We start from the raw sequence: 11,151 nt of genomic DNA on the forward strand, positions 1-11,151 counted from the left end.
CTGGTTGATGTGGCTCGGGAAAGGGAAGTTTTGGGTCCCCTACTGGAGCTGCTGCCCCCGCGACCCGATACCGGATAAACGGTCGAAGATGGATGGATGGATGGACACCCTATACAACACCAAAATTAAAAATGGGAACATATTTGCATGTTTTATAGACTTTAAAAAAGCATTCGACCCAATATGGCATGATGGGCTTTGAAAGCTTTATAGGGGTAAGGTTTATGATGTACAGCTCTCTCCTGTGGCCTGTTTCACAAAACCAAGATAAGATTAAGCCGGGATTTCCCCGATATCCCCCATAAAAAAATCTCAGAGCAACACCCTTTTGCCTGTTCAGACCAAGAAGCATTGTACATCTCTGAGGGGTCGTTATAGGAATGAATAAAACCTTTGAATTTTTAAATTACATTTACAGTATATTTAGTGTTTTTTTTTTTTTTTTACAAATTATGGTTTCAAAGGAAAGCAATTTCTGCCTGGTGTATTTGTTCCCTTACAACATGTTTCTGTGTGTGTTGTTGTTATATTGTTGCAAATTATACACATAATATCTCGGAGACAGGGTTGATTTAGGGGTGCCAAGATGATTAACAGGTTAGGGCAAATAAATAAAAAAACCTGCTATTTAAAATTAGAACTCTTTCTTACAACTGTACTTACAACTCTTTCTCAAATTGTATTAAACTTAAAATAATTCCACCAAATAAAAAAACTACTTTTCATCAGCAGCTCACAACTCAAGGTAACAAGGTAAAGTAAAGCAAAGCAGGGCCTTGAAAATGTGGTATTAACCACCCAGCCCACACTTATTGATCGAAAAATTGACAAATACATGAATGAAGGTCTTAAATTTGTGAAAAAATAAGCAGTGTTCTCTGCTCTGAGACAGTGTCCTCTGGATGCGCTAAGCCAAAGAACGAGCTGCTGTCATGAACCAGCGCATCAACAGCACACGTACGAACAGTATCACACACAGTCTATAGCACAGCACACAACCCCAGAGTCAAAAGTGATTTCCAAAGAAGAGTGCCCAAAAAGAGTGCTGCTTCATAGCGACGGACACAAACAGAAGTGAGCAGTAACTGCTGTCGGTGCGTTAGTGACAGCTATTTTACTTGTGTTTATAACAATGTGGCTCTAACTTTAGAAGCAACATCGATATATACAGTGGGGGAGGAGTTATATTAATGATGAAGTGCATCTTCGAACCTTGATTTCAGTGTTGCTCAAAAAACTCTGGACACAGAAATGGTGATGAACAGTTTAAAACAGTGTATGGTCTTCTTACTGTACATGTTCTCAATCCTTTTCTAACATGTATAATGTGTTTAAAAAGAGATCACAGATTTTGCTACATCAAAACTTGAAGAGCCACTAGTCTAGACCACCTGTGTCTGTACTGAGCATGGACACTGATATGACTGCTGAAACTGACGTCTCACTGACACAAATCAGTGTCAGATTTAATGGAGAATTCTGGTCGATTCCAACACGTAGCTCTGTCGTTTGTAAGTTTGGAGTGCTGTCAGTGGACAGAGAAATAAAACCAATCGGTGCTGCCTACACCGTGTTGTCCCCCTGCCAGAGTTAGCACCCAACAGGGTTAAACAGGGCAAGTTTTAAAAAGGTTTAGCCCCTAACATGTTTAAAATGGCATTACTAGTGCCTACCCATGTGCAGTGATTCCTTCGGAGTGACTGCTGTAGATGTGACAGAAATGCATGAAAGTTTTGCTAATTCAGATGTGTTTGGTTCTAGTGTTGTAACTGCAGTTAGATTGTTTGGGGACCGTCTACAAACTACTAAGGCCAAATAGTTGAATAATTCAGATTCAATGTGATTGTTTACTTTTCTTGTCACACTGTCACTCTCAAAGTCAACAAGTATTGTGCCTTTTTTAACCACAGTCTGACCATTGCTGTAGGTTGAGGGTTACAAAATGACTGAAAACACATTGTGGGTCGCCCTTTATTTGGCTAGTCTTTTGTTTGTTAGGTATGAGGTTGGCAAAATTTGTTATTTAACACTTCAGAATTTGCTGCGCCGCCAACCTAAGAATAAGATTAGCCTTTGCATGGACTCATAATTTGTAATACTTTCCACATCATACTGATACATTTTTGGCAAGCCAAATAAAGTGTGACACTTATTGTGGGTTTAATAATCCAGGCATTATTATTGCATAATATCAGAACTGCAGGACCGCTTTAACCCTGATAGTGACACCCTGTTCTGAGCCGAGTGGGCAGCCTATTACTCTTCTAAAGCAAATATGCAAACACAGACACAGGGAAGCACAGACAAACTGTTTAGGGACCCAGAGAAGGAACGGGCAGGAGATGAGCTGCTACCTTAAATACACACACACAAAAATCCCCCTTTCTAACTGGATGTATCCAGTTGTATGTGGTGTCTTTTCAGGGTGCACTACTCACCATGTGAGCTTGTCATGGTTCAGTCTGGGGCTCATCTCCTGTGTCCACCGAGACACACAATATAGACAGAGGTTAATTGGGCTCAGATGCTCCTCCATGTCCCGATGGGGTCGGCCTGCCACTCAGCCAAGACTCAGTCCAAGCCCCAGTTTCCACATGAACACACAGGGGCTTTGTTCACATGTGCACTATACTCTGATAGTGGGTTAAAGTGGTTAAGCACATATGCATATTTAACACACAGCTATGTGTGACTAGTCAGTAAATATCAACTAGAAGGTCTGATACCACCTATTTGAATGATTTCCCAAAAATACATTTTGCGGCAAAGCCTGTAATCAACACGCACACCAGGAAATAGACCCACAAATGCTCAGAAAACTCAGGTAAGTAGAAATTAATGGTTTTATTAGAGCATTAACAAAACTTACAGACAACAGTGTCTAAGTAACGACGTACTAAAGTACGTAAAGTGAACAACTATTCATATTGTGAATTGAAAAACAAATGTATTCCCTGTTTTTTTTCCCATTGCTAATGAGAAACAGCTTATTGAAGTTATGCAATTGATGAAATCACAGCTGATTCCCATCTAGGAAGCACACTGTGTTGAGGTTCTTTCAATCACATGATCTTATATTCTAAAAGAGGAATCTTTGGGCTGGTCCTGGCTGGAAAAAGAACAATTTAATGCAACACAAAGAAAGAAGGAAAGAAATGCCTGCACGAGGGCGAGGAAGACGAGTACCAGGACAAGGAAGAGGAGTTAGAATGCGTGGTGGCGCTTAAAGAAGGACAGAGCTAGGGTAACTGATCAAAAAAGAGCTACTATCGTTGACCATGTCACAAACCACAGGCTATCATACAGAGAGGCTGGTGAACGAGGAAAGTCAAATATCAGCCGGGACACAGTGGCATCTACTGTCCGTATTTTCAGAGAAACCAACATGTAGGATATTGCTTCTCCTACAGCAAAGTGTAAATACTGTAAAATTACCATTTAAATTATTAGATTGACTTTATGCCTGGACATTCAGTCCAGAGTTGTAGCGGACAACCTTGTCTTTGGGAACATTGTAGCAATCAGCATAACATCCATTTCTCGGACTCTAGCTAAACACAAAGTTTGGAGTGTGGTCTAGTCCTGCTCTATCTTTAAAGTGTCTTGAGATAATGCTTGTTATGAATTGATACTATAAATAAAATTGAATTGAATTGAATTGAAAGTCCGAATGAAACAACTATACAGAGTTCCTTTTGAAAGGAACAGAAAACGCATCAAAGAACTCCGTCACCAATACGTCCAGATGAGGTTATGCAGTACAGTTGTTACTGTAAACTACTCTATAAACCTGGAGTACATTAGTACATACAGTAGATATACAGTACAGCACAGCAGTGCTGTACTGTACTACACATACACTGTGTCTACTTACTTTCAGAGAGTCATAGAGTTGGAGGCCAATCAAGTCCCACATGAAATTATCTATGTTGACGAGGCTGGCTACAACTTGGCGAAAAGGCGTCGCCGTGTGAGAAACATAATTGGAAAAAGGGCCCCAGTTACCGTGCAGGGCCAGAGAGGAGCCAACATCAAATCAGCAAATGAAGTCTTCACTGCAGCCATTCTTCACCATCTCTGATCGATGCAATACACTGTCTATTGTATAAGGGCATACCTGACACATCTAAAATAATGAATTTTTGTAATGTCAGCTGATGATAGTTTTTTTTTTGTCATTGTGTTATGATTGACTAAATGTTCTTGTTGAAGGAGAACATGTGTTAGTGTTTGGAATAATTATTTGATTTTGAAACATGTTTGCAGTGTTTTGTTAGACATAATGTGTTGTGTTAGTGTATTATTGTATTTTGAAAATTAGTTTTGGAGTTTAGTTTACAATGTGTGATTTTGAGCATGAAATTAACTGTTTTGTCAATTGTGTGTTTTGGGTGTGTTGGTATGTTAAGAGTTTAGGACACTTGTTAAATGTATTGAAAAACCTGTCATAGCAATTGTAAAAAACTGTAATCTTGTTATTTAACTCTCTGCAAAAAAGAAGCAAATATAAACATTTCCCAAAATACCAAACAGTTTTTTTTAACGCTCTCAGGTTTAATGACTGTAAACCAATGATGGCCAAATTAAGCTAAGGTTATCTAAGGTTATATGTTAATCTAAGGTTATATGTTAAAATTTGCAATTTTAAACACTAGCTGTATTGTGATCAAATATTTTAAAATATACACAGAGAGGAAAGACGGGGATGGGTTGACCTAACAAAAACACAACAGCAGGAACGGAGTTTGCAGCTACCCAAACACAAAAACAAACAAACAAACAAAAAACATTGAAAGAGAGACGGACACAAGAAACACAGGACCGAACAGATGCACAGTCAGCAGCAAAGGGGCAAAAACAAAAGTCTACAACATGGACTTCAAGGACTCAGCCAGGCTGAGCTAATAGTCCAAAGTCCAGTGTGGTGTGCCCTTCATACAGGCCGATGATAGCTCCATATACACAAAGTCCAGAAAGGAAAGGGTCCATGTTTTATTAGACAGATTGTGAGGTGGCTTCCACTGTGTTGCAGTCATTTTCTTAGCAGCTGTAAGTACAGCAAACCTGTTTCTGAAGAGCTGAAGGGCTGACAAATCATTAACAATCAAAACGCTTATTATTTACTGTGTTGATTGTTTTATTTTTAAGTATGTTTGAGGGCAGGGAATATGTTCTTTTTAAACAACACACAGATTTTTTGTTTACTGTTTTTTCAGTGTCTTTATTTTGATTTCTTTTTATATTTCTGTACCAAGTTATTGTTAAAATTTGGGAACTGAAAGGCCACCATCCTCTTTCATCCTCTGTAGAATAGACCCTGCTTTCCCCTTTCTGTTGGCTTAGAGCTCCACAGCTACAAGCCCACAGAAGTCCACAGGTACAAATTAGTTTTGCACCGAATGTATCACAAGAAATGTTGCAAAAGTCAAGGCGCAGATTCGTCACTTTGTGATGCGAGACGGCACATATCTGAAGTTCCAGTGACAGATTTGAGAGGTTGCAATCACTGAGTTGTATTTGTGATGGAAAATTAAGTAGAAATTTAAAAACAAATGTACACGAGTAAATGTTGTATTGCAAGTTTGCTTTGTAAATATCAATCTACACATTTGTTAATGTTTTTTCTGTGATTTCACCTTCAGAACACAGGTGTGTGGATATTTTCTACAAATGCAAATTTCAGTTGAGATGTTTTTTACAAGCTCTCATGATTTTTTTCTTTGTGTGACTTCAAATTCAGATATGTGTGTGAAGGTTTTTTACAAGTGCAAATCTTTCCCCCTGCCCTATTCTTAATTCCCACTGTCAAGAAAAATAAAAGAAACTCTTGTTTGATGCTTCATAACCTGTTCTGTAATATGCTGCATCCAGTTATTGACCAGTGAGCAGGATTCCTGTATATCTGTGTTCTACTGCAAATGATTCCGCTAGTGGAAGCTACAGAGATATGCTTTAAACAAGCATGTTTTCCTGCAGCAACCTGAAAAACATGGGACCATTATGCATTTGAAGGAAGATAAAACCTTGTCTGGATCATTATAAAGCACATTATGTGCACCAGCTCTTTAGCAGAATTCATGTAAGTGCAGCGTGAGGTACACAGTCTGTCTTTAACCTACAAATGCTACAGAGATTTCAGAACAGCTAAGAGGCATTGTTAGGCATGACTCAGAGTGTCAAACGCCTTGTTAGCTGTTTCTAAATCACAGTAATGCACAGCCTTACAATAACGCGCCTGGAATTCATATTTCACCATGTCAAATATATTTCACATGTCAAATATCCAAAAGCCAGTAAGTTTTTAGTTTCACACATTATGATTCATGTAAAATAGATGTTTCCACATGTGATGTCTTGCATTTCAAATGGGTCTAAATGTAATTTTTATCTTTTTATAAATGCAGTAAAACGCAAAGGGATTACAAAGAGAATGCACATTTTTAAATATTTACGTCATCAACACATAGACGAAAGGTTACTATAGTTAGTTACCTAACATATTGACGTATATAGTTTGCTCTGTTGCCATGGATGTGAATTGACCTTGAGTTAAGATTGTTATTTTCTCAGATAACATGGAATACCAATTTTTAAATGAAATATTAAATTCTTAAGCAGTGACTCAACCAGTCCCAACACAGCTATCCATTATATTAACACAGTGTCTGAGTGACAGTGCCATACGTACTGTAGCTGAGTTCATACACTCTCTTTCTATATCTCCTTTTTCCTCTCTGTCTTTCTAACATCTTTTATCTATTCTCTGTTTCTTCCCCACTCTCTGTCTACCTTCCTCAGTGTCTTTTGATATGCTAAGCAGCACCCTAGTTAGGGGACAAATAACAAATGCCCCATGTCTGCTGAGCGAGAGAGAGAGAGAGAGAGAGAGAGAGAGAGTTTGAGTGAGGAGAGAAGGGGGATTGTTGGCTTGGTGGCTCCCTACGAGGCATGTCACCCAGGTTCAATAGATGTATATATTATTATCTTTTCCCAGTACATGGTGATAATGATGTAAGACAGGGTAAAGGAAAAAGAAAGGAGTCATTGTACAATGAGGCAGTGAGTCAATAAGTGTGGTTTGTAGGCTGAGAGCCAATTATCTGCACTCTGACGCTATAGTGTACACAGGCAAGCCATTTCCCTGGTGCTGAGGCATATGGTGGCCAACACAAAGCTCTCAATTCCAGCAATAATCTTTTCATTGAACATTCAATATTATCAAAACATTATCATGATTCAACAGTTAATCAATTGTTCAGTTCTTGCCCAGTTACATCGTTTATCTTGTGGAAAATGCATAAGTGACTAAAGATGCAGTTACTCAAACAGACACTAGATGCTGGCTGCTGTAAAAGAAGATTGAGAGGCAGGGGTGGCTGTGGCTCAGTGGTAGAGTGGTGGCCTGCCAATTGGAAGGTTAGGGGTTCAATCCCTGAACCTGCAGTCACATGTCAAAGTGTCCCTAGGCAAGATACTGAACCCCAAGTTGCCCCCAATGCTGCGCATCAGAGTGTGAACATGTGTGAGTGTTTATCTGATGATCAGGTGGCACCTTGTACGGCAGCCTCGGCCACAGTGTGTGAATGGTGAATGTTTCCTGTTTGAGTAGTCGTTAAGAATACAAAAGTGCTATATAAACACAGCACATTTACATAAAGACTGACAATTCAGTATTCCCCTAACAAAAGTTTTCTATGAGGAGTCTCAAAAGCAAATATCCCTTAATCTAATGTGTGTCTTGACAGTTATTTATTAGTAACATATCATGACAATAAAAGGGCTATGTTTTGGGTACGAGTTTACCTTGTTTGACAGATGATCAATCATGGTAGTTGCAGGGTCCATGCCATTTATCAAATGTGGATTCTCACAATTGTCCATTTTCACAGCACTGTAAAAAAAAATCCAGCTCTGGGTTGTTTGCATTTCTTTAAACTAATCACAATTGGCTTGGGCTGGACACAGCGAGGGTGGCTCTGCAAAATAGTCTCTGGAAGGAACTGGTTTTGGTGGAACATTTGCCCATCGCAAAAGAAAACTCCACAAAAAAGATTAAATTAAGTTACCTATTACCACACAATACAGTAAAGTGAGCTATTTATATCAGCTGAACGTTATTTGACCTTACCATTGTATCGCTATGTGTGTACCAATCAGTCCCAAAATGACTCAGTTAGATAGTAAATGTAAATGTGCTGTATTTATATAGCGCTTTTCCAGTCTTAACAACTGCTCAAAGCGCTTCTACATCTAAGGGGAACATTCACCATTCACACACATTCATACACTGTGGCTGGGGCTGCCGTACAAGGTGCCACCTGCTCATCAGATACACACTCACACATACGTACACTCTCCGATGCACAGCACCGGGGGCAACTCGGGGTTCAGTGTCTTGCCCAGGGACACTTCGACAATGACTGCAGGGGCGGGGATCGAACCACCAACCTTCCGATTGGCAGGCAACCACTCTACCACTGAGCCACAGCCGCCCGCTAGTAAAAGTTGTAAACATATAATTTGTAAATCTCTATACAATTATTTACTAAAAGAACTAATTGCCATTGCCAGTGTGATGCTTGTTAGCGCAACGTTTGTTGTTGTTTCCCGTAGTGAAGGGATTTTGAGAACAGAAACACACAAAGAGCAGAAGGTGAGGGACAAAGCCATGGGCTGCACAATTACTATTATCACAATTGCAATGTAACTCTAATGTGCGATTACGTAACCGCAAAAATTCTGCGATTTAAGTAAACAGGTGTTTACAAAAGGTGTGCTGTCTCTGTCCGCACTGCAGTCTCCACGCTGTCACATCCTTCACTTTACCTACATTATTAACAACAGATGAAGCCACCGTGTCTTCAATTAAATTAAATCAAATTCAAATTTGTATATAGTATCTAGGGATGCATTGATACTACTTTCTTCAGACCAAATAGAAGTACTTACATTTGGGTACTTGCCAATACGAAGTAGCCTACCAATATGATTGCTTAATAATACTTTTACGGTTCAGATTTTCTTCACTTTCTGACTGTAACAAAATACAACTTGATGCTGTTGCTGACATTTTAACATTTAACTTTGTGTTTTCCTCGTGGCCAGGTTGGCTCAGTGCTAGAGCAGGTGCACATGTACTTCAAGGTTTATGCTTCAACGCGGAGGTCCAGGGTCCTGTGACAATTTCCTGCAGGTCTTTCACCTGTCGTGTCAAAAATTAAAGGCGGAAAAGCCTAAAAAATAATCTTTACAAAAATCTTTGTATTGACCTAAGCAAACATGGCACTGCCGCCCATTTCACATACATGTAACATGTAACACACAGTGTTTATTGGATTTTAAAACCCCACAACAGTGACTGAGCTTCCAACTTTTCCAAAAATCTTGGAGTGAGATTTGGTGTGGCAAACTCATATTTTGCAGCATACAATGCAATTGCTTTGGCTCTTTCAGCATCCTTCAGGGTTTGAATTGGGATTTGTTATATGTGGGGGGATGGGGGGGATGCCCCCCCAGGAAAAAAAATAAACCATTAAATGGCACTTTCTGGAGAGTTTATGCAAAAAAAATGGAGAAATCAAGTCTTGCATGATATGTGCAAAAATTGTAGGGGTTAAGAGCCTTTGCATTGTTGTAGTATCAACAGGAATTAGGTCATTTAGCATTTACATTATTTACATTATTAACTTCTTATGACATAAGAACTGACCCAGACAATGTGCCAAAAATAATGAGCCACATGAAGAGACAGTAGCATATAACAGCTGAGAAGATTTGGGTCTGTCCCAAAGTTGAATTAATGTTGAGGGATCAACTAAGACCACTGAAATTGTTACGACTGGGGTCGTATTTGTTTTCGTTTTGTGTGTGCCTGTACTATATTTGTCTTCCTATGTAAATAGGCTGTGCTGTTGCTCGTCGCTGATTGGTGGGGGCCGCTGAGTCCTATCTGTGATTGACGGCAGCTGCGCACCACAGTCTTTTTAAGGGAGCAAGATGGCGACCGTCGGAGAGAGACAGGACGAAGCCAGCAGGCCGTCTGCATTTCTCCTCGCCTCCCAACCTGCCACACTTTGTTTCTTTGATTCTGTATAGATCATCCATCCATCCATCCATCTTCGACCGCTTATCCGGTATCGGGTCGCGGGGGCAGCAGCTCCAGCAGGGGACCCCAAACTTCCCTTTCCCGAGCCACATCAACCAGCTCCGACTGGGGGATCCCGAGGCGTTCCCAGGCCAGGTTGGAGATATAATCTCGCCACCTAGTCTTGGGTCTTCCCCGAGGCCTCCTCCCAGCTGGACGTGCCTGGAACACCTCCCTAGGGAGGTGCCCAGGAGGCATCCTTACCAGATGCCCGAACCACCTCAACTGGCTCCTTTCGACGCGAAGGAGCAGCGGCTCTACTCCGAGCTCCTCTCCGATGACTGAGCTTCTCACCCTATCTCTAAGGGAGACGCCGGCCACCCTCCTGAGGAAACCCATTCCGGCCGCTTGTACCCTGGATCTCGTTCTTTTGGTCATGACCCAGCCTTCATGACCATAGGTGAGGGTAGGAACGAAAATTGCCGATAGATCAAGAGCTTTGCCTTCTGGCTCAGCTCCCTTTTCGTCACAACGGTGCGATAAACAGAATGTAATACTGACGCAGAGAGTACGCCGTGCGCATGGTGGCTGCCGCTTCTCTGTTTGTTTGTTTGTTTGTTCTTAGTCTGTTTTAGTCTATTTTTTAACCCGTTTTAATTTATTTTTACTTTCTAATTATTTGTTTTAATAATTGCTTACCGATGTCCTTTGCTGCTGGAAGACTGCTGCTGTTGCTGCTGTTGCCCCTGCCCAACTTGATCACGATTACCACCGGGCTTATGTTATCAGCGTCCGGCATGATGTTGAAATACTCTACTTCTCAACTGCTGAGTCTCAACAGGAACACTACTCCACTTTGCATTACAGCCATAAGACAACTTGGACAACTTGGACTAATGCGCCGACCCCGGTATTGTCACAGAAGTGTTCGAAGAAACTTTGTTTACCATTTCAATGATACATCGACGATCCCCTCGATCTGGTCTTCAGCTGCGCATGTCGCACACCAACGACGTCATCAGAACACTGCCACACCTGGAAATTGTATCAACCATGCCCCCCACCTT

The sequence above is a fragment of the Etheostoma cragini genome, chromosome 10 (genome assembly GCF_013103735.1).
Source record: "Etheostoma cragini isolate CJK2018 chromosome 10, CSU_Ecrag_1.0, whole genome shotgun sequence".
Classification (NCBI taxonomy): Eukaryota; Metazoa; Chordata; class Actinopteri; order Perciformes; family Percidae; genus Etheostoma; species Etheostoma cragini.